Source organism: Aythya fuligula, chromosome 7, assembly GCF_009819795.1.
Source record: "Aythya fuligula isolate bAytFul2 chromosome 7, bAytFul2.pri, whole genome shotgun sequence".
Taxonomy (NCBI): Eukaryota; Metazoa; Chordata; class Aves; order Anseriformes; family Anatidae; genus Aythya; species Aythya fuligula.
This window is the reverse complement of record NC_045565.1, coordinates 4,706,258-4,713,520: the sequence shown is the minus strand read 5'-3', so window position 1 is coordinate 4,713,520 and position 7,263 is coordinate 4,706,258.

Genomic DNA, 7,263 nt, shown 5'->3' with positions numbered 1-7,263 from the left:
ACCAGGACAGACGAACCTCTCGCTGGAGCAGGTGCAGAAGGTCAGCAGAGTGCCCAGAAAAACGAGACTGCAAGGGGAGACTGAAGAGTCAGAGAACAGGGCTGAGGCAGAAAAGAGCTCTTCGCTGCAGACTATTAGGAAAGCAGTGTAAATATCAGGAAAAGGGGGGAAAAATAAATCTAAGTGATTTAAGCTAAAGGCATCATTAGGAGAAGCATAAACAGGTTGAGCTGGCCAAGGACAACACAGGCTAGGTATCACATATTTTCACATTAAAATTTTTGAAAGAGGTCATTCTTAAGTCTTCCAAAAGGTGACAAAGGCTTTGAGAAAGAATTCAGAGCTGCTGTTTCACTTGGACTGCAGCTTCTCTTCAACACAAAGCTTCTGTTACCTAATCAGATCCAGCTCTGCCTGAGGTAACATGTACTGCTAACTTTAAAATTCATCCCCTGACACAGCGGATTACCGAGCTGCCCTCAGGGAAGCATAACAATAAACCTCTCAGAAACGACAGCTGTGAAAATTCCTACCCTTGGAAATCCAACTAAACCAGGATTCATTTGCACCTCAAGTACCTGGTAGTTACTATGGGGCTGACCAGCTACCAGCCTTCATTTCAGCATCTTCTGCTTGGGCTTTGCCACATTTCTGGTTTGGCTGCTGGTGCTTCAATCCTTCAGTTTGGGGCAAGTGGTTCAGATCAACAGGGTAAAGCAGGCACCTGAGCTGACATGAAGCAAGAAGTAGGCTGCCCGTTCATCACTTACAGGTGTTTCTTGGTAATTACAACTTGCTGTTGTAATAAAAACCATAATCACCTTCAGCAGAGAACAGTCCTAATTAACCACAACAAAACCACATGGAAAATTGCAAAGTCTGCAGAAGCTTCACTGCCAAACCAATGGCTCAGGTAAAAAAATGAGGAGCTGTGAGGCAGCGATCGGTACCAAGAGCAGAAATGTAGTTAACACAACTGCCACATTTCAGAGAATAATTCAGTGGCACCTGTGCAGTAAGAGCACTCAGTAATCCAGCAGCTGGATTTTCATGTATATTCAAAGCCGTTGATTGCAGCCTGGCCTCATTAGACTGAAAAGGTTACTAGCATAATTAATTGATTATGAGCTAATTGCAGGTACTAAATAGCAATGATGAATAAATACAATTTTCACCAGTATGATTTTAAAAATACACTTTTCCCCCCCAGATTGCTTTGCCATTGTTCCTACTGCCCGATGTGACAGCGTGTTCTCTGTGTATCCCCTGAATGCTAATAGATTAAACAAAAGGGGGAACGGAGACAGTTACTGCTGCAATATGCTATCTTCTGCAAAGCTCTTACCTAAATTTTTCCTGTGAATAATTACATACTTAAGGTAGCAACCTGAACGTGCCCAAGTCTGATTTCTTCTTAGATCTTCCATCAATTTCACTTTTCCCTATTTTTAGAAAAGCTTTCAAAGACCCCTTTGGAGCTTCTTTTTGGTCAGCATTTCCAGAGGAATGAAGACTAAAAGCAGCTGCTGAGATCAGAGCATCGCCTCCACACGAGGTAACAAAATGCCTTCCCCTCCAGGCAGCCATCGCCCCACCGAGCTGCGGGGCCCCACGGTGCTGGGCACCCTCTGCCTTTACCTGCTTCAGTGGCAGCACGCTCTGTAGCTTTTTTCCACATAAATCTTTGTGCTGATTCAATCCATAACATCCAGCTTCAGTGGTTTTTTTCTAGGCATCATTCTCTGTCTGCAAATGTTCTTCCACTGGTTGTGAATGCACCTTCCAGCCGATCAGAGTATCACTCTCTGGCCAGTCCCCTCCTCCAAAAACACCACTAGCTGCAACAAAACACCTAAACCAGCCTGGTCCTATCACATTTTCCCTAAACGCTGATTGCCCATGTGCACAACTGCACTGCAACAACTCACCGGGTCACCACCAAGTGGGCTTCAAAGCAGAGCTCTGGCAGGTGAGACCTGGTTTGCCCCGGTGTCCGTAGCGGGGAAAGGCTGCGGTGGTGATGCCCTGCTTGTTCCTTGCTTGCGCGGCAGCCCGGCTGCAGGATTTTTGCCCCCCAGGATTCACGCCAATGCTGCTAATCACGAAATGACACAGGAAGAAGTCACCTGCATGGTTTGGCACTTCCAGTGGACAAAGCTGAGGCCATGCTGCTCAATCAACCAGCGGCTCTGCAAAGTGGAGAGGATCTCACCATTGGGATTGCACAGGCAGGCAGCCAAGGAGACAAGCAACAGAGTCAAGAAGAAAGGAAATAAATTCCGTGGCACTGGAGGGCTGCCTGCTCCAGCCCCAGCTGCAGCCACTGCGGTCAGTTCTCCCCTCTGTCTCCGCTGCTCCAGCATGGGGCACTCTTCCTCTGGAAAACCCCACTCTGGGCTGAAGGGAACTCCCTCAATTTTGCACTAAAATCCCACTGAGACAAAAGACTCCCTCCCCATCCCACCACCGTGTTTTCCTCCCCCAGGGTCAGCTCTTGCTGTGTCTCAGGTTACGCGTTCATGGAGCGAGGCCCAAGCAAAGGAGGCAGCAGAGGCACCCCTTCAAGGGCAGCAGGCCTTGCTCCGCACAGAATTTGGGTTAAACATGCAGTTCGTTCCTGTTGTGCAAAGCTGCACAGTGCATCTTCTCATCTACTGTGGAAAATCCTTACCAGACAAGGTAAGAGCACTGCTCACTTTGGAATCTGTGCTCAGGGAGATTTCGTTTCGGATTGAGGGGGATTCTGCTGTGTTGTTAACTTGCAGGTCACATTAGAATAGCCTTCAAACCATCTTCACTGGAAAAAGTGCCTAAAATGGACTCATTTTCCTTATCTGAATGAACTAACTGCTCAGAATATCTGCACTGCCACCTCTTTCTTATCAACCCTAACTATTCAGAGCCCCTGCCACCCGAAGCCAACGCTATAAAGTTTCTGCTTTTGTCAGTGGCTCAGTTATTATCCAGTGTATAATTCCCACAAGTCCCCCTTTGTGCTGCCCATCATTATATCCCAAATCACAAGACTGAAAATGTTGGCTGCACATTCCTTGCAAGTATATTACCGGATCCCTTGGATAACCAGAGCATTTGAAGACATGCTGCCACCAATATGTCCCCCAGAACTAAAAGTCACCTCTTTCTCCTCTCGTCAGTACAATGAAAAGACTCTTCTTCCTTGCCCCCACCACTCCACAACAACAGAGGTAATTAACTTGATTTCAGGAAAGATTTCAGCAGAAAACCAAGCCCAATATTAGTAAGCAACTACTCGTTTTCATCCCTTTGGTCACATTATACAAGGCTTCTTTGTATCAGAGATAATGACAACTGCAAGTTTCTCTCCATGGACAAATGATTTAAGGATACTCTCAACCTTCCCCGGGATTTTGCACCTTGTAACATGACTGTCTCGATTGATACCTTATGTTTGACATAATACACTTAACAAAAGTACATTTGCTTGAATAGCTCTTTGGTAAAACGAGTTATCAGGAGACCAGCTGGAGGCTTGGGCTAAATGTGTGCAGGTTTTATTAGCACGCAGTGACAATTGCCTATTTCTGCTCTGACACAGCCTCTGTACGCATGCCGGGGTCTGTTTTACACTAAGGCAGGTTGGTCTAGGAGACGAGTCTTTTCTGAGGCCAACAGCACCACGTACTTTTATCTCCCACTGTTCATTTCTATGACATGACATGCGGCAGCATTTTCTACTTTTATTTGCAAATCTGCTGGCTACCATCCAGCCCTGCTAAAAAGAGATCAGAAATGAAGGGCAATTGCTCTCCAGCTGTTTCAGCCCTTGCATGACAAAACAGGAAGGCAACCGGATGACCCTCTGTCGGGAAGACCAAAAACCATTAAGTGAAATACAAGGGAAAAACCTAACGCACACTCAGACAAATCCTTTTTTGTACCACTGAAAAAGTTGCAAGCAACTAATAAAGCAAACTACCACTCTAAAAGCAGTTGTTGAAACAGAGTGTGGAGAGTTCAGGCTGAGATTCTCTGTACTGCTCCTCCTCTCCACTCTTCCCTTCTCCCCAGTTTCTTCATGATGAAATGGGAACGATTCAGCCAACAGGATCCTTTCATTTATGCCCACAATAGACTGAGGGAAAATGATCAGATATGGAAGGGAAGGTTATTATTTCTAAATAGAATAACATCACTGAGGTATTTCAACAATAGGGCAAAATAAGGCTCACATGCCTGTGGCTTTACATGCTCTGTAAACAGTCTGAGTGTAATGGTGAAGCACTGCATGAACTAGAAGAAAAACTCCAGCAGTTTAACATCATAACCTAGCACCAAAAAAGCAAATGGCCAACGTGGAACAAACAAATCCACTCAACACCATTACCTTGCTCTGTCATTGTTAGGAAAAGAACACAGAGAACCAGACTGATAGTAGGCTAGATACTATAGCTTGCAGGATTCCTGAATCACACCTGAAAAGATACCAGTTCTTACATTCGCTGTAGGGTAAATGACCTGAATCTTCCTATCTCTTAGAATCTACTTGTTAAAGGGAACAACACTTGAAAAAACAGCAGATACAAGAAATCAGAAGCGGCATAGAATTGCAGAGTGTAGCAAGATTTCAAAGCAAATCCAGGTTATCAGGTATCTGGAAATACAAAAGCAAAGCTCCTAACCACAGCTGAAACACTATGAAATGTACAACCTTCAGTGTTTGGTGTGTTCCAAAAATCTGGATTTGTATTCCAGATCATAATGTCCCCGTTACGGAGTGGATGAACAAAACATAATTTTGCCTAAAAGTATGTTATATTACTTTTAATGTTGTATTAATATTAAATAAACTGCAATTAATTTCTAATGCAACACATCTAATGAGACACAATACACAGAAAGGTGAGTTTGTTGGGAAAACACTGGCAGTTTTGATAGCCAAGTAGAGGCATTTATTATTTATGCTGTTTTTATTGTTGTACTACATGGCAATATACAATTCCAGCTGAATTTCTATTTGAACCACTTCTGCTTTCTGAACGTGCATTGACCGCGCTACCTACACATTTTGCAATCTATCACTGGCCATGAGACTCAGTCACTAAAAATGAAATACTTTATATTTTTAAATATAAACTGCACTGAACAAATGCACTCAAGATTGTTAACCTGACCTGGATACACAAAGATTACAGAAGCAAGAGAAAAAACACATTTTGTGCACATTCCTGATAAAATTATCAGTGAAAGTTAACTGTGTTACATAAATCCAAACAGATACTCAACACAGTACATTATTCAGCAGAAAGATGGACTGAGAGCCATTCTCTCTCCCAAAGCAGTTATTTCAGCCTGAACAATGAACATATATTATGGTCATGGCCTCAGCTTTATAAAGTTACATTCTGAAATGACTCAATTGTAAATGCTGGATGTGCGGAAACCTGTGGTCACCAGACAGCATTCTATCTTCTGCTCCACAGGCCAAGTGAAAGGACGCAGGGAAAACCAAGCAACAACTGGGAAGTGATTCTGCAGCAGCGCCCGGGTGCTACGGCCACGATAGATCAAGCACTGGGTGAGTCAGTAAAACGCGTCTCTGTCATGGTAGAACATGTAGCGGTGCTAGATCCAGCTCCGTTAGCACCCACACAATACTCAGCTCTCCAGAAAGCTTTGGCAAAAATTCTCTATTGGCCTTTTTGCTGCTGTTGCTATGTAGCACTGAAGCTATGCACCTTTACCTTTTGTATTACCAGATCAAACAAAGGGGCATTATTAAAGTCTACTCCAATCTAGATCATGTTGCATGCAGATGTATGGTGTGGAACTGTCTTCCTATGCTTATTCATGGGCATCCACTGGTCTGAGTATCATGCTGTAAAGGTTCAATTCATTAATTTCATCATCCTAGACCAATATAAAAGGGGAAAAAAAGTCTATAAACAGATTTGGTTCTATTTACTCGCTTGTTATAGCAGTGCTTTCTCTACAGAACAAGGCACTCCTAGATTCGCTACTCTGCACAGAGACTCTAAGATGATTTTAAAACTACAAACCAATTGTGTGCTTCAACACTGAGAGAGCTGGCAAGACCTTGCTTCAGCTCTTTTGTCAGCAGCTGATAGCCTGGGAAAGGCATAGCAGTGGAAAGCCCATGACATGTGAAACATGGACATAAAATGCAAAAACACTGTTCATAAATTAAAACTGATAGAAAATTGCTGATTACTGATACTGTGTTTTTTTTTTTTTTTTTTTGTAAGAACTGCTTGTATTCCTAGAATATTACCAAGAAGCTTTAGCTAATGACCAGAATTGATGCGACATGTATACAGAACTTTGTGCCATTTGATAAAGTGACTTTACATGCTGTGAAGTTGTTCTTCCTCAGATTATTTGTCCTTTGTGAGACTGGTCAAGCCCTGTGTAGGTTGTAAAATTTTTCCTTTTTTTTTTCCCCTTTATTTTTTAACCTTTCATTTTCCTTCCAACATAAATGCAGACTGTACATTGTATTTAAAACACTGGTACATCAAAGCAATATAGAGCAAGGTTGCACTAATTCAAGCAATTATTTTTCTTAAATACTATAAAAGTCCGTATACTAGCAATTATGTCACAGGGCCACTCAACTCGAACACAAGATAAGGCCTGCTTTTGTGACAACTGCTTTCATATCAGCTGTTTAAGGTTTAAAAAAAAAAAAACAAAAAAAAACCACGAAGAGATTCCAACATAAGTTTCACAGTGAACCTACGAAGTTATCTTGTATTCTAAAATTGATCTCTTGCATGTTCATGTGTACAGCTGAAAATTCCTCATGAAAAAAGTTATTTCAAAGTCAGTCTTTTCCTTACTATTTTAAACGGTGCTCGACATATACATGCTGTCAGTCTGTACAAAGGTAAAGGTGAAAAATATAATTTGATTACAAAAGAATTTCACTTTACACCATCTGTATACCACAGACGATGCTTTTCATAGGATTCATTTATGACCATCCTCACTCACTCTAATGGGATGTTACCTCTTAATTCATAACGCATGCAATTTCTGTGTACTTGTATGGAAGAAGTAGTGTTTTTAACTCCTACTTTAGTGTGAACAGTTAAGGTATTACCCAGTGACTCAACTGTGATGAATGAGAGGGTAATTTATGCATGTTATTTTAATGAAGAAAGAATTCAGTTGTCTGGCTTCAAAAGAGCCAAGGAAGGAAATGACAGAAGCACCACCTCAGACCCTTGAGCTTTAACGTAGGTTATTCATAGATATTATGGC